The sequence below is a fragment of the Eschrichtius robustus genome, chromosome 10 (assembly GCF_028021215.1).
Source record: "Eschrichtius robustus isolate mEscRob2 chromosome 10, mEscRob2.pri, whole genome shotgun sequence".
NCBI lineage: Eukaryota > Metazoa > Chordata > Mammalia > Artiodactyla > Eschrichtiidae > Eschrichtius > Eschrichtius robustus.
Window position 1 is genome coordinate 65,274,529 of NC_090833.1, and position 17,831 is coordinate 65,292,359.

At 36.2% G+C, this 17,831-nt stretch overlaps 1 protein-coding gene across 9 annotated transcripts in view; it reads left to right on the plus strand.

The window, feature by feature from the left end:
- CCDC171 (coiled-coil domain containing 171) overlaps positions 1 to 17,831 on the plus strand; it is a 365,291-nt gene that overhangs the window by 42,639 nt on the left and 304,821 nt on the right. The gene's annotated exons all lie outside the window — the stretch shown is intronic.

A 17,831-nucleotide genomic window follows, 5' to 3' on the forward strand; every position in this document is an offset into this window, starting at 1 on the left:
GGAAAAAATAATTCCTAGTCTTTGCTCTCTGGAAGGCCGTGTTTCATTTGTAGTTACATGACAATATGGGCAACTGTTTCCAAAAGATACTATTAGAATTAGAGTTGGGTGACTTCTACTGCATAAATTATTTGATTTTTAAAGGACACATATACATTTGGCATTTAGTTTTCCAATTTAAAATATGAGACTGTTAGCAGTCTTTAACAACATAAAGAAATAGAATAATCAGATTTTGGATATTAGAGGATGCTTATAAATCATATAATATAGTGATTTTTTTTGAACTCTTTTTAAGAAGTACAGATTCTTAATCATGTTCTTTTAACCTCTTCCCCGCAAAGCCACAGAATCCCCCAGGCTTTGAGTAGTCCAATTTGAAAATCACTGATTACATCTAATCCCCATTATAGATGAGCAGATGGCAACTTGTGATTTACTCAGATCATAGACTGAGTGATTAGTGTGGGGAAAGACTACAAGTCTCCAGATTTTTACTCCTGTGCACTTTGCATTCTTTCAGGAGATTATATGTAAATTATTTTGAAGGAGAGGTAGGAGAAATTAAAGCTGTTCATTCACTAACCAACTAATTTAAAATTTCAAATAAATTTCCATCATTTCTTCTCTTACTTATTCTGTGGTAAGACAAACATTTTTTCTACTCAAAATGACAAATTGAAATATAGTCTTTATATAGATGTCAAAGATATGCATTCTTTACAGAATGAAAAATATCCATCTAAAATAAATTTTAGAGTTGCTTTGCGTTAGGAACAATTTTGTGAGATGAAGGCAGCCCAAAACCTGCAGAGAATAGAAAGTACCTTATTTCTTTAAGAGTGAAAGCTGGCAGTAAACAGTGGAAATACTGAATTTGTTGTATATGTAAGTGTTCAGAATACCAACAAAATCATATCTTTCCCAATCCTTGGGCAATGCTTTTCTTCCCAGTCTCTCCCTCTGTGGAATTTGGAAAGACAGTCACTCTTTAGACCTCTTAGTATTTTTATTTTTTTATTTTATGTTATTTTATTTGTTTTTGAGATTTTATAAAGGCTTTATTTGTCATACATGCACCAACCACTGGAAATGAATTAAACAGAGGTAATGGTAAATATATTTTCAGATTTTCTTATGATATAAAACTAATTATAATCTTTATTAGTAGACTTGAACTCTCTAAGGCCATGACTTCAAATTTGTCTAACAACATGAATAACTTATGCTTTATTAGTAACCCCATTTATTTATTTGCTTCTTTAACTTTTTATTTTATATTGGAGTATAGTTGATTAACAAGGTTGTGTTAGTTTCAGGTATACAACAAAGTCTGTGAGTCTGTCTCTCTTTCGTAAATAAGTTCATTTGTATCTTTTTTTTTTTACAATTCCACACATAAGCGGTATCACACACGATATTTCTCTTTCTCTGTCTGACTTACTTCACTCAGTATGACAGTCTCTAGGTCCATCCATGTTGCTGCAAATGGCATTATTTCATTCTTTTTAATGGCTGAGTAATATTCCATTGTATATATGTATCACATCTTCTTTATCCATTCTTTTGTCGATGGACATTTATTTAGGTTGTTTCCACGTCTTGGCTATTGTAAACAGTGCTGCAATGAACACTGGGGTGCATGAATCCTTTCGGACCATGTTTTTCTCCCGGTATATGCCCAGGAGTGGGATTGCAGTATCATATGATAGCTCTATTTTTAGCTCCTGTTATTTTTAGAGTCTGCTTGTAATTTGTATAGTTAGTTCTCTCATTCATTCAGTCACTCGTTCATTTATTCATTCCCTAAGTACTTTCTGAGTTCCTACTGTGGGTCCTGAAAATATAAAATTGATTAAGATATGATTTCTGTCCTAAAAGATATCTCAAAATGGAGAGACATGTAAAGAGAGAAAATATATTGTAATATAATAACATTTTGAACAAAATGCTATGGGATCATAAAAGAGAAATGAATTAATTGCCTGGGAGATTGGGGAGATCACCACAGAGCAGAGGACATTTGAGCTGTTGTTGATAATTGTCTTCAGGGTTACCTAGGACAAACAAGTACAAGTACGTAAATGAAAATAACCCTTTTATTATTTATTTATTTATTATTTTTTGGCTGTGTTGGGTCTTTATTGCTGTGCGCGGGCTTTCTCTAGTTGCGGCTAGTGGGGGCTACTCTTTGTTCTGGCATGCGGGCGTCTCATTGTGGCTTCTCTTGTTGTGGAGCACGGGCTCTAGGCACGCGGCCTTCAGTAGTTGCAGCACGTGGGCTCAGTAGTTGCGGCATGTGGGCCCTAGAGCGCAGGCTCAGTAGTTGTGGCATACGGGCTTAGTTGCTCCACGGCATGTGGGATTTTCCTGGACCAGGGCTCGAACCCGTGTCCCCTTTACTGGCAGGTGGATTCTTAACTGCTGTGCCACCAGGGAAGTCCCAACCCCCCCCTTTTTTTTAAATACTCAGAAATTTCCAGTGCTACCGGTCAGAAGCCCGAAACTTATAGAATATGATGCAGAGACCTGTATTTAAATGTGTGAATGATGTGATTTTGATACAGTTTCCTGGTCAGTCCTGTAAATCTCACATGAAATGTATGTGGTTACATCAGACTTTATATTATAAAGTATTAAGAGAATTTGAAATTCTGTGTCAATCTTTAATTATTATGTGTGGGAAGAATAGGGGAATATACTCTTTAGTTACTACTACCTTCTGTGAGATAGATTTTATTGTACTCTGTAACCAAAATGTTCAGAACACTGTCTCTCAATTTCTTGTCCTTTTTATTTTAACAAAAGAAAACTGCTTTTCCTTTTATAAAGCAAGCTTAGAAACCTTTTATATTTTAAAAAAGTCTTTTTTTAAACAACTTGAGGGATAGATGGAAATTCTCTCCTCTCTCTATTGGCTGTTGATGGGTTCAGGTTTCCATCCTATAATTAGGTGTTAGTATCACATAGTGTTCTTTTGTGTAGCTCTCTAAGGGAATTCAGTTTTTAAAATAAGTTTTAAATAAACCTACGTGGAACCCCATCTTTAACAGACAAAGCTGGTATAATATTTCTCTCATCTGGGCTTTAGAATTCAGGCTCACTATAAAAAGCAAATCTTAATTTTATGCCGTGTCTCCTTTCTTTCCCAGTAATTGAAGCTCTGAATAGAGGTGTACTTCTCTAGAATATTAATGGAGTTACCTCATTTTAAGAAAGTGTTTTTCATTTTTTAAATGCCTGTCCTCTTTTGATAAACATAAAAATTCCATGTCTCTAGCATTATTTGAAATTTCAAACCAAAGCAAAGCCATGGTAATTTTAGAATGATGTGTTTATATTGATCTTGGAAAAAAATGTTATTTTTTATCTCTATTTATTTAAAATTTTTATTTAAAATGAACATTTGTTTTGTTTTTATTTATTTCTCTGTTTTCTGCAATAGCAATGTGAACTTTGAGGATGCTTATTAGCCATGAGCTTTTCTATTGTAGGCAGTGTGGGACATGCAGTGGTAAACCATCATGCTCGTTCCTTTGTCATTTTTATAGTTCATTTCAATGTATAACTCATCAGTAGGATTGAAAGCATTTAGAAGATGAATGTATGTTTTTCATATTTATTTTATTTCCAAAATTCTGTAACTAAGCCAGGGAACAAAGTGACTCTTTCCTCATTCACTGACTAAATTTGGTTTATATATCTAGTGATCAAGGGGTGGGAGAGTTTGTGATGGCAAAAGAGCGTGGGAAATGTAGACTGAAAATAATACCGCAGACTGAAGAAGGAGGAGGAAGAGTGGGGGGGCGAGGGGGTAAAGGAAGGTATCAGACTAGGTGTGGGCATCAATCACTGGCTGTATGATAAGACAGCAGCTAGAGATTGGGGTACAACATGTCAGAGATTGACCTGGTAAGCACAGTTGTGATCTAGGGACAGCTTGGAGTAAGTTGCATGAAAAGGAAGTATTTCAGAGTTTTGCCTTAAATGATCTGGGGTAGCAAGGAGCTTTTCCTTGTAGCTTCCTGGGAAACTGTGTGCTGGTGCCCTTTGTAAGCAAATGGCATAGAAAGTGAGTCTGGCACTGGTACTGCCTGTTGTTTCCAAACAGGAAATATCTTAATATTCAGTTTATAAAATTACATAATATTGTTCTTATTGTAAAAATGCCCCGAATTTAGGGAAATTTAAAAGCATAAAGTGAAGGAATCCCCCCCTCCCCCGCAAACCTGCCCGCTCCAGTCCTACTCCTCATCTAAGGGTGTATAAACATATATTATTATATTTACATAAATATGCCTCAGTAATATTTGGCGTCCATCTTTTGATATTCTTACACTATTCTTGTAGTGTTTGCGAGCTTTTCTGTCATGTGGAAGTTCCTAATACATTTAACAAATCCCTTATTGATAGACATTTTATTTCCTTCAAAATTTTTTGCTTTAATTTAAAATGATTCACTAACATTCTTGTCCATATCTTTGCGCTGTTGTACGTGTGATTTAGCTGTGTAAATGCCTAGAAGTATAATAGCTTGGTCTTCAAGTTTATGGATTTATAATTTGTGATAGGTATTACATAAAGTTAGTACTAGTTTATACTCTACAGTAGTAAACACTATTTTTGATTGTAGAACTATGCTGGCTTTGGGGATTTAGAGAGATAACCATGTACTAGACTAAGGTTGTAACTATATCTATATTGATATATTTCGTAAGTTAGGGGGGGGAGTACTTTAGCTCTGATATGTTTCTAACTACTTTAATCCTTCAGACTTGAAACCATATTTTGGAGTTCAAGAAATAGTGTTTATATGAGTAAGTATAAAGAATTATACTTTTGGGGCTATGTTTCTGGAAGGTGTGGAAAGAAAGCAAGTTTATTTTCTAAGAGCACAGTGTGGTTTACTTTGATGTTAAATGTCAGTTCAAAAAGAAGCTCCATTTTAAAATATTGTAAGTTCCACACCTCCCTCTGGTGGAAAAAAGAAAAACTCACTCAATTTCCTCTATCCTTAATGTGATTTTATTTGTTACACACACACACACACACACACACACACACACACACACACACACACACACTTCACTGTAAGGATCCAGGTAGCTTTGGTTTGATGAGAAAATAAATTCTGTGACAAAAATTTAAAAAATTTATTTTGGAGCAGGCAAGTCAATCTTGATGTATAACTGCATGAGGTATTTTATAGTTCTTTTGGAATTTTCTTTTACGTTATAAGGTACTCCAGACGTGGAATGCATTGATTAAACCATACACCTATTATAAATATTTGAACATACAAAAAATAATAGGGATTAATATATAATATATAATTTATACTCAATATAACCAACCAATACCATTAATGTAGCCAACACTTACCATCTAGATCATGTGTTTGTCATATTTGCTTAAGAATTCATAACAAATTTTATATCACTGAAGACTGAATCACTTCACCGTCCCACTACCACCTCACCGCCAAAAGATCACCATCATTCTGAAGTTGGTGTTTAATTTTCTGTCTGTAAACATTGACGATATATCATTTTTTTTAGTATTTGGTGTATTTTTAAAATATACATACAGTATCACACAGTATGAGTCTTTGTCCAACTTGTCTTTCTCACTTGTGTTTTTGAGACTTAGCCAAGTTAATAAACTATCTCTGGTTCATTCAATTTAACTGATCTATAGTATTTTATCCTATGCATATGTCATAATTAGTTTATCCATTACTGGATTGATTGAGATTTAAGTTCTTTCCAAGTTTCAATTATTGCAGACAATGCTTCCATGAACATCAAATATTTTTGCTTATGTGGGATGTATTTAGTGTGTATGCAATTATTAAGAGGTAAAATATATGCTAAATTATTCTCCCAAGGGGTTGTATCAGTTTGAGAGAAGAGTTTCTCTTCCCTTGCAGTCTCTTGAACTCTTGGTATTTTTCAGATTTAATTTCTATTTAAATTTATTTTTGTCTGCGTCGGGTCTTAGTTGCGGCATGCAGGATCTTTCGTTGGGGCACGCGGGCTTCTCTCTAGTTGTGGCATGCGGGTTTTTTTCTCTCTCTAGTTGCGCGCAGGCCCCAGAGAGCGTGGGCTCTGTAGTTTGCCGCACACAGGCCCTCTAGTTGAGGAGCGTGGGCTCAGTAGTGGCGCTCGGGCTTAGTTGCCCCGCGGCATAGGTGGGATCTTAGTTCCACGACCAGGGATGGAACCTGGGTCCCCTGCGCTGGAAGGCAGACTCTTTACCACTGGACCACTGGGGAAGTCCCCAGATTTAATTTCTTTTGCAATAGGATGTGTGTGAAATTGTCTCTCGCTCTTGCTTAAATTTCTATTTTCCTGACGTGGAGCATGTTATGTTTATTGGCCATTCATGTTTCTTCTTTTGTGAACTGCAATTTTATATTTTTTCCCCTTTTCCTTTTGGATTGTTTGTATATTCTTACTGATTTATAAGAGTTTTTAATATATTTGGTTGCTTGGTTACTTAAATCTCCATGGCAAACATCTTTTTCCTCTTTGTGCAGACATGGTGACAATCCACATTGTGTTTGATGTGCACTTTAAAATTTTAATGTAGTTGAATGTATCAGTTTTTTCCTTTATTGATAGTGCTTTTTATGTCTTGTATAATCTAAAGTCATAAAGAAAAAAATATTTTTCTGTATAGAGCATGAGGGAGGGTCTAATTTTATTTTTTCCAAATGGATAACCAAATGTCCCTGTACTAGTTATTCACTTGTCTATTCTGTTACCACTTATTGATTTAAAATGTCATCTCTGTCATATTTCAAGTTCCTTTATATCTAAGGTTTGGTTCCTGGTGCTCTGTTCTGTTTCACTTACATGTTGGTCTATTTCTGAACCAATACTAAATTGTTTTATTTACCATGGCTTTAGAGTAAATCAGATAGGGCAAGTTCCCTTCTCCATAGTCTTAATATTTTTTGGGGGGGGTGGTGAGGAGGAGAGTTATTCTTATCCTTTTAATCTTCCATGTGAATTTGAGAATTGGCTTGTTACATTCCACCAAGAAACCTTGCTGTAATTTTTATTGGAATTGAATTGGATTTATAGGTCCATTCGGCATAAATTGACATCCTTAATTTCTTCTGTTTTCCATCCTTGTATATTTTTGTTCTATTTTGAGGAGATTTCTTCAATTTTATATAGCAACTTTTCTGTTGAATTCTCATTTCTGCTTTTGGGTTTTTAATTTCCAAGAGCTGTTTCTTGTCTTTTGGCTATACATTTTTATAGTAGAGTCTTCTTATTTCATGTTTGTAATACCTTATTTTAGCTCTCTGAGGATGGAAGTCATACTTGCTTTGAAGGTGGTTCCCCTCATTCTTCTCCCCTAAATTGTCTTTGTTTTTTCTGAGTGTTTGACCCCATTTGTCTGAGTTTCACATGAGAAGCTTTCCTCAAATGTCTGCTGATCCTTGGCTGTATGTTCATGTTTAAGAATGAAGCACTAAAAAGCTGGGAGAGGGCTTCCCTGGTGGCGCAGTGGTTGAGAATCTGCCTGCTAATGCAGGGGACACGGGTTCGAGCCCTGGTCTGGGAAGATCCCACATGCCGCGGAGCAACTAGGCCCGTGAGCCACAACTGCTGAGCCTGCGCGTCTGGAGCCTGTGCTCCGCAACAAGAAAGGCCATGATAGTGAGAGGCCCGCGCACCGCGATGAAGAGTGGCCCCCGCTTGCCGCAACTAGAGAAAGCCCTAGCACAGAAACGAAGACCCAACATAGCAATCAATCAATCAATCAATCAATCTTTAAAAAAAAAAAAAAAAAGCTGGGAGAAAGCTCTGTGTATGTGGAGCCCTTCCATTTAATTGGGAAACCTTAAAAATGCCAGGATCTGCAGCTCTTTTCCCTTGGACTGGTGGTTTCCCCACAAAGGAGTCTTCTAGTCTCCTCCTTGTGCTTATAGCACCTTAAGTGTAGGAGTCAATGTTCTGGGAGCTGAAGAGAGAAAGGGAGCCGTGAAGTCTCACTGCCCACTATTTCCCAATCTCCTAATTTTTAATAAGGTGTCTTACCCTGACCTTCAGTTGTGTCTGGTTTTCATGACCTCAGAACCTTTTTGGGGCAACCTCTCTTGTTAGTAAATAAACTCTTTCTCTTTTTCCAGGATGGAGAGGGGACTTTGTCAGGGAGGGAGTTGGCAGAGGAGATCTGAGGACATAACTAACTGCTGCTTACAGAGGCTTCCAACAGTGTTCTGTATTCATTGCTACCCCATGGCTTGGCTTCAGGGATGATTGCTGCTTCCAATTTCTGATCTTTTATGGATATGAATTCAGCTTGCTATTAGGCTCTTCCCTTTTTGAGTATTTAACAAAGTTCAGAAAGCTGAAACCTGTCATTTATCACTTGTCCATTTACTTTCCATCTCGCAAATTTGCTTTTGACATCTCTTGTTGGCTGTCATCTTTTCTGCCACTCATTTTTATGCTATCTTCATTTAAGTGGGATTTCAGGAGCAAGCAGAGATGATTGGGTAGCTATGATCCAATCTGTTTAACTGGTGGTGCCCTCTTTCTGCTCTTTCTACATATGACCTTCTGAGACCTTAGAACCTCACTTTTCATCTCATATTTGAGCTCTGGTTTTACTGAATGTTTTTTAGTATTAAAAGCAGCTAGGGTGCTGGGTTTCATAGCTACAGTTCTTTTTTTTTTCTTTCCAGTTTTATTGAGACATACTTGACATATATACTCTATAAGTTTAAGGTGTACCACATGAATGATTTGATATATGTATATACTGCAAAATGATTACAAGTTTAGTTAACTTCCATTACCTCACACAGTTACAAATTGTTTTTTCTTGAGATGAGAGCTTTTAAGATCTACTCTCTTAGCAACTTTCAAATATACAATATGGTAATGTTAACTATAGCCATCATGCTGTACATCATATCTTAATATTCAATTTATAAAATTTTTATAAAATAAAATTTTTACAACATACAGTATTACAGTCTTTCCATAATACAGTATTGGAAACATTGTTAAATTAAAAAAACCACTTACCTGTGATCATGGGCTAATTCTCAGTTTCTCCAGTTAGTAGAGAGAGATGTAATATATGGCAATGTGAATCTTTAAAGGCAAAGTTATAAAACTGTAAGAAAACTAGCACATTATTAATTTTATATTAAATATCACTCACCTTATGCCTGTGTCAGGATAGACTATATACTTCAATACAGATCTTGCACATGATGTTCAACGCGATGAATACTTAGGTGATGATGCTGACAAAAACATCTCATATAGTTCTTGCTGTACAGTTATTCAGTTTTCACACGAAAACACACACATACACAACAGATAAGTTTATTAACTGTATGGCATGATGATTATTTACTATTCATTAAGTGGAAGTGGGTCATATAAAGGTCTTCATCCTTGTCATCTTCATGTTGAGTAGGCTGAGGAGGAGGAGGAGGAGGAGGGGTTGGTCTTGCTGTCTCAGGGGTGGCAGTGGTGGAAGAGATGGAAGGGGAGGCAGGAGAGGCAGGCACACTTGGTGTAACCTTATGGAAATACATTGTCATTTCTGTCTGCCGTTTTTGCTTTTTCATTTCTCTAAAAATGTTTCTATATGATACCAATCCTTCTTTCTTTGTTTGCTTTAGTTTCAGTGCCCATGTCATAGAAGGGTCCATGTTGTAAAAGAAGTCAAAAGCAGTCTTGAAATCAGCACCCTTCTACCAGATTGTCTAATGTCAATTTGTTTTCTGACACTGCTTCTTCTATGTCTTCTTCCTTATCATCTGACACTGGTTTAGAAACACTCACCTCCATCAGGAAATCTTCTGTTAATTCCTCTGGTGTGCTGTCTCAGCTCTTGAACTTCTCCAAGATTCATATCTTGAAACCCTTCACCCCCCATTTTTTTTTTTTTTTTTGCCGTATCTATGATCTCTTTCACGATTTCCTTGATTGGCTCTGTCGTAAATTCTGTGAAGTCATGGACAACATCTGGCCACAGTTTTCTCCAGCAGGGATTTATTGTTTCCGGATTGATGGCTTTCACAGCTTTTTCTGTAACAACAATGGCATTTTTTCAATGCTGTAATCCTTCCAGACTTTTATGATGTTCTCTCCGTCAAGGTTCTCTTCCATAGCATTGACCATCCTTTCTACAGAGTACCGTGTATAATGAATGTTAAAGGTTCTTATGACCCCCTGATCTAGAGGCTGAATTAGAGATGTTGTATTTGGGGCAAGTGGACTGTTTTAGTGTCTTTGGTGTTAAACTTATGGGGTTCTGGGTGGCCAGAGGCATGTCCAATAACAAAAGAACGTTAAAAGGCAGTCCCTAACTGGCAAGGTATTTCCTGACTACAGGGACAAAGCATCGATGGAACCAATGCAGAAAACGTATTCTTGTTGTTTAGGCCTTCTTGTTGTACAACCAAAGGACTGGCAGCTCAGGGGTTAGCAGCTTTGTAGATAAGGGCAGTACTGATCATAAATCCAACTGCATTTGCACAAAACAATAGAGTTAGCCTATCCCTTCCTACCTTAAACCCTGGTGCTTGCTTCTCTTCCTTATGAATAAATGTCCTTTGGGCATTTTTTTCCAGAATAGGGCATTTTTGTCTGCACTAAAAACCTGTTCAGGCAGATATCGTTTCTCAATGATTTTCTTTTTTTAAATTGAATTATAGTTGATTTACAATGTTGTGCTATTTTCTGCTGTACAGCAGTGACTCAATTATACACAATATACATTTAAAAAATATGATTTTCCATTATGGTTTATCCCAGGAGATTGGATATAGTTCCCTGTGCTCTACAGTAGGACCTTGTTGTTTATCCATTCTAAATGTAATAGTTTGCATCTACTAACCCCAAACTCCAGTTCATTCCTCTCCATCCCCCCCTTCCCCTTGGTAACTACAAGTCTGTTCTCTATGTCGGTGAGTCTGTTTCTGTTTTGTAGATAGCTTCATTTGTGCCATATTTTAGCCCTCAGTGATTTTCTTCAAGGCATCTGGGAACTTGTCTGCTGCCTCTTGGTTGTCAGAAGTTGCCTCTTCTGTTATCTTGGCATCTTTAAAGCCAAACCTCTTTAAAATTATCAAACCATTCTTTGCTGGCATTAAATTCTCCAGCTTTAGATCCTTCACCATCCTTTTGCTTTAAGTTGTCATATAGTGACTTCGCTTTTTCTCGAATCGTAGTATTAGAGTCTATAGGTACGCCTTTCTCAGAGCAATGCTGCACCCACATAAAAGCTGCCTTTTCAATATAAGATAAAAAAGGTATATTGCAAAAGTGCAAAGTTTTCTCACCTGCTATTGTAGCTGCAGCCATGGCCTCACTAATTTCCTTTTCTTTTTTTTATAATGGTCCTTAACACTGGATTCATTTATCTTGAAATGGCAGGCAGTCACAGCCGCAGACCTGAATCTATGGTGCCTATCAAGTAATTCAGCTTTTTCTTGTAATGTCATGATTTTTCTTTGCTTCTTGGGGCCACTTCCAGCATCACTGGTGGTACTTCATAGGAGTCCCATGTTGTTATTCAAGGTTTACGGTATTGCACTAAACACAATGAAAACGTGAGAACTGAGAGAGAGAGATCACTTTTTGCTGTGATATGAAGTTTACTGGAGAGATGAACTGCTCATGTGGAGATGAGGAGCATGCGCATTTTAAGCAGATACTTGCAACACTTGAGCAATGCCATAGGAGGTGGCTACAAAATTATTACAGTAGTACACTATGGACTACAGGTAATTTTATGCAGTTATGATTTAATACTGCATCTTTATGTTTGTTTACATTTCTTTCGGCTGTGAACGAGGCCATGTAGTCCGTGTTTGTGTGCATAAGTTTTGATAAATTTTTACGTTTTATAGTAGATTTATATATTTTTTATGGTAGTAAATGATAAAATAGATTAGAATCTACATGTTTTATGCATTCTTGACATACCTTTTTCTTATATTTTTGATATTTCTAGGCTATGCAGTTTGTCTGCGAGTTTTTTCAACTTGTCACAAATCTCCAAAAAATTATCCAATGTATTTATTGAAAAAAAATCTACATATAAATGGACCCATGCAGTTCAAACACATACCCATGTTGTTCAGGGGTTAACTGTGTATATAATATATACACATACGCATCTGTATACTTTTTTTTTTTTAATTAATGTCTTTTTTTAAAAAATATATTTTTCTTAACCATATTTGCTTATTTATTTATTTATTTATTAAAAAAATTTTTTTGGCTGTGTTGGGTCTTCGTTTCTGTGCGAGGGCTTTCTCCAGTTGCGGCAAGTGGGGGCCACTCTTGATCGTGGTGCGCGGGCCTCTCACTATCGTGGCCTCTCCCGTTGTGGACCACAGGCTCCAGACGCGCAGGCTCAGTAATTGTGGCTCATGGGCCCAGCTGCTCCGCGGCATGTGGGATCCTCCCAGACCAGGGCTCGAACCCGTGTCCCCTGCATTGGCAGGCAGACTCTCAACCACTGCGCCACCAGGGAAGCCCGCATCTGTATACTTTTATACCATATTTTATTTATCTATTTATCCATTGATGGACATTAGGGTTATTTCCATGTCTTGGCTGTTGTATTGAGGTTGTTGATTTTCAAGGCCACCAGGAGTTGGGGGGAAGGATGTGTGGAATTAGGGCGAGTTTAAATGCTACAAAGCTTGCTATTCTTAGCAATCTTGCTAATCAGCTGAGATTCAGCTGATTTTCTTGAATAAATGCTTCTTAGATTATTGCAAGCCTTTGGTTAATTTTCAGTTATGAAAAATTTGATTTTGACATTTTTTGCCAGTGTTCTTGTTACTTTAATGGAGGAAAGAATTATTGGTGGTCCTTACTCTGCCTTTCTGGAACTTACTTATGTTCTCTGAAGATATTCTGAAGTTTTCTTCTCTTTGTATATACTCCTCTCAGGGAATGTTTTTGCCCTCCCCATTTGATTTAGATTCCATCTTTCATGTTGGGGAATTTTTTCAAGTACCGTGTTTTCTTATGTTTAAGAGTGAGGGACTGAAAAACTTATTAGAAGTTTTTGAGTGTTGGGTTAGCTCTTTCAACCATGATCTTCGCTGTAGGGTTATCTGGTGGATATTTGAAAGAGACAGATAAAATCCTTCTACCTTCCCTCAATAACTTAAGAAGACGTAGGAAGTAGAAAACTTGATTGAGTCATTGTCAAAATTCCAGGCTCATACTGCTTCACCAATGAATAGAAAGAAACATTTAAGGAGCAAATAATTTCAGTCTTACATAAACTCTGCCAGAGAATGAAAAGAAAACTTGATAACATACCAAACTAATAATCTTGATACTTAACTGACAAGGATACAAGGAAAGATAATAATAGCCAATCTCACTCATGATTATAGGTGCAAAAATATTATACAAACTTTTAGCCAACTGAGTGTAGCAAAATGGAAAAAAGATATAATATAAAAAGCCTTTATACAAGAAATGCCAAGTAAGTCTAACATTAGAAAACCAATCAAGGTAATTTTAATTAATATAATCTGTTAACTTTATTATGTAATATAAGTTTCTTGGGTATGTGAATAGAATTCCTAAAAACTACACTACACTGAGGAAAACAGTTTTTTTAGTAAAAACTATGAAGGTGTGTTTATATCCATATCTAATAATGTATAGTAATTATCACATAATATTAGTGACTACTTGACCTCTGCATTAAAACTGTGATTTTTAGGTCAGATTTTCATCTACATCTTGAAAGGCTTTTATTTGAAAGCTGTTTGTTAAGTAATATTTAATATAAGTCAAGTATCATAAAGTAAAACCCCTAACTGATCGGCCATTCATTTTCCAGTTTTTTTTATAGGATTAAATTCAAACTCACATGGAACGATGGGCATACATTAGTGTAGTATTTGGAATGATTGTTTTCTTTCTATACTATTTATCAATAGACTGGGACTCACAAGTCATCTTTTCTTATAAATAAATCTTGTGAGACTTCCTGAATAATTTCTTTTACTTGATTTAATAAATGTTGTTTGAAATAATTGCCATCAACTAGGAGATAAGTATTTTTGGTTATAGACTTTGTTTTTATTTCAAATTATTTGTGTTACTTTGTGATTGGCCTTGTAAATTGCTATTTATGCATTTTAATGTGTACACAGTAGTCTAAGTGAATGGTTGAAAGATGGAGATTATGTATTTGTAAATCAAGAAGGCATGTATTTTAACAGTGGATTTGAATTAATACTATTGATTGCTTGAAGGAGGAGGTCCTATTATATAGAATAATAGTGGTATCTTATACTTGTGTAGTGCTTAATGGTCTTAAACGTGCTTTCATATATGAAGGTACTCTTATGATGTAATCAGATTACATAAGGCTGTTCATCATACCATTTGCTTCTGAGTGTTATGATAAAAATGGTGAGTGCTGTCTGTTGGTTGTAGACAATATTGGTACACTCGTGCTATGCTACCTAGCTTTGTTCTTATCTATGATAGTTTAAAGATTGAAAACATGTAAGTTGATGGACTTCTATTAAGGAGTTTCCATTACCTGCAGAAAATAATTCTTAAGAGTTCATGTGTACTTGGCTATAGAGTAGTAATTATAAATGAGGGGATGTGGAGAGAAGGAATTAAAGTAAATTTTGTTCTTCATCCTTTGACTGTGGACTATACTGCCGGTTACTTTCCAGACTAGAATCTTTTATAGAGAATTAGATTTGGTGCTTGCAACATTCTCACTCAGGTTCTGATGACACCTTTTGAGTGGCTAGGAGTACTTGGATGCATGTATAAATATATGTTTGTATGTTCCTGAATAAGATTATGCTGGTGAGGGGAAGGTGGGAGAAATGGCTTTGTCAAAGACCTTAAGTAGGAAAGATGAATCTAGATTAGTTACTGTGGAAAATATCTTTGATATGTGTGTTAACTTTATATTTGAACTTCCATAAAATTCAACTCTGATTTCTGAGTTTAGTTGGAAAAGAAGATCGAGAGATTTAAGTAGAACTACCTGATGTTATTTTTCTTTTAGTAGTACAGCAAAGATTTAAAAACTTGAAGTGAAGAGAAAATGAAATACAGCCATCTAGTGGCTGCAACTTAAAAAGCTCTAAGCATAGTTAAAGTACCATGAGCTCACATAAAAATCTCTCAAGGGTCATTATTAGGCATTCAAGCTAATCATTCCTTATCACACAAAGGAGCAATACACATTTGTATTACTAAACATTTTAATCAAATTTTAATGAGAAGGGAAAACCTAATATATGTCAGCTGAACTATAACATTATGTAAATACCCTCAGAGGTCAATTGAACTAGAGTAAAATTATAGTAAGCTATCTACATTTTCAATTGTAATATGTATTAATCAGACTTTTTTAACACCTTTATTGGAGTATAATTGCTTTACAATGTTGTGTTAGTTTCTGCTGTATAACGAAGTGAATCAGCTATATGTATACATATATCCCCATATCCCCTCCCTCTAGCGTCTCCCTCCCACCCTCCCTATCCCACCCTTCTAGGGGGTCATAAAGCACCTAGCTGATCTCCCTGTGCTATGCAGCTGCTTCCCACTAGCTATTTTACATTTGGTAGTGTATATATGTCCATGCCACTCTCTCACTTCGTCCCAGCTTACCCATCCCCCTCCCCGTGTCCTCAAGTCCATTCTGTACTTCTGCACCTTTATTTCTGTCCTGCCCCTAGGTTTATCAGAACCATTTTTTTTTTTTTTTAGATTCCATATATATGTGTCAGCATACAGTATTTGTTTTTCTCTTTCTGACATACTTCACTCTGTTTGACGGACTCTAGGTCCATCCACCTCACTACAAATAACTCAATTTCATTTCTTTTTATGGCTGAGTAATATTCCATTGTATATATGTGCCACATCTTCTTTATCCATTCATCTGTCGATGGACACTTAGGTTACTTCCATGTCCTGGCTACTGTAAATAGAGCTACAATGAACACTGAGGTGCATGACTCTTTTTGAATTATGGTCTTCTCAGGGTATATGCCCAGTAGTGGGATTGCTGGGTCATATGGTAGTTCTATTTTTAGTTTTTTAAGGAACCTCCATACTGTTCTCCTTAGTGGCTGTATCAATTTACATACCCACCAGCAGTGCAAGAGGGTTCCTTTTTCTCCACACCCTCTCCAGCATTTATTGTTTGTAGATTTTTTGATGCTGGCTTTTCTGACCGGTGTGAGGTGATACCTCATTGTAGTTTTGATTTGCATTTCTCTAATGATTAATGATGTTGAGCATCCTTTCATGTGTTTGTTGGCAACCTGTATATCTTGTTTGGAGAAATGTCTATTTAGGTCTTCTGCCCATTTTTTGATTGGGTTGTTTGGTTTTTTTTATGATATTGACCTGCATGAGCTGCTTGTATATTTTGGAGATTAATCCTTTGTCAGTTGCTTCGTTTGCAAATATTTTCTCCCATTCTGAGGGTTTTTCGTCTTTTTAATGGTTTCCTTTGCTTTGCAAAAGTTTTTAAGTTTCATTAGGTCCCATTTGTTTCTTTTTGTATTTTTTTCCATTTCTCTAGGAGGTGGGTCAAAAAGGATCTTGCTGTGATTTATGTCATGGAGTGTTCTGCCTATGTTTTCCTCTAAGAGTTTTATAGTGTCTGGCCTTACATTTAGGTCTTTAATCCAGTTTGAGTTTTCTTTTGTGTATGGTGTTAAGGAGTGTTCTAATTTCATTCTTTCACATGTAGCTGTACGGTTTTCCCAGCACCGCTTATTGAAGAGGCTGTCTTTTCTCCATTATATACTTTTGCCTCCTTTATCAAAGTTAAGGTGACTATATGTGCATGGGTTTATCTCTGGGCATTCTATCCTGTTCCATTGGTCTATATTTCTGTTTCTGTGCCAGTACCATACTCTCTTGATTACTGTAGCTTTGTAGTATAGCCTGAAGTCAGGGAGCCTGATTCCTCCAGTTCCGTTTTTCCTTCTCAGGATTGCTTTGGCTATTCGGGGTCTTTTGTATTTCCATACAAATTGTGAAATTTTTTCTTCTAGTTCTGTGAAAAATGCCATTGGTAGTTTGATAGGGATTGCATTGAATCTGTAGATTGCTTTGGGTAGTATAGTCATTTTCACAATGTTGATTCTTCCAATCCAAGAACATGGTATATCTCTCCATCTGTTTGTATCATGTTTAATTTCTTTCATCAGTGTCTTACAGTTTTCTGCTTATAGGTTTTTTGTCTCCTTAGGTAGGTTTATTCCTAGGTCTTTTATTCTTTTTGTTGCAGTGGTAAATGGGAGTGTTTCCTTAATTTCTCTTTCAGATTTTTCATCATTAGTGTATAGGAATGCAAGAGATTTCTGTGCATTAATTCTGTATCCTGCTACTCTACCAAATTTATTGGTTAGTATCATGCCATCTGCAAACAGTGACAGTTTTACTTCTTCTTTACCGATTTGGCTTCCTTTTATTTCTTTTTCTTCTCTGATTGCTGTGGCTAAAACTTCCAAAACTATGTTGAATAATACTGGTGAGAGTGGGCCACCTTGTCTTGTTTCTGATCTTAGAGGAAATGCTTTCAGTTTTTCACCATTGAGAACGACGTTGGCTGTGGGTTTGTCATATACGGCCTTTTTTATGTTGAGATAGGTTCCCTCTATGCCTACTTTCTGGAGAGTTTTTATCATAAATAGGTGTTGAATTTTGTCAAAAGCTTTTTCTGCATCTATTGAGATGATCATATGTTTTTTCTCCTTCAGTTTGTTAATATGGTGTATCACATTGAATGATCTGCATATATTGAAGAATCCTTGCATT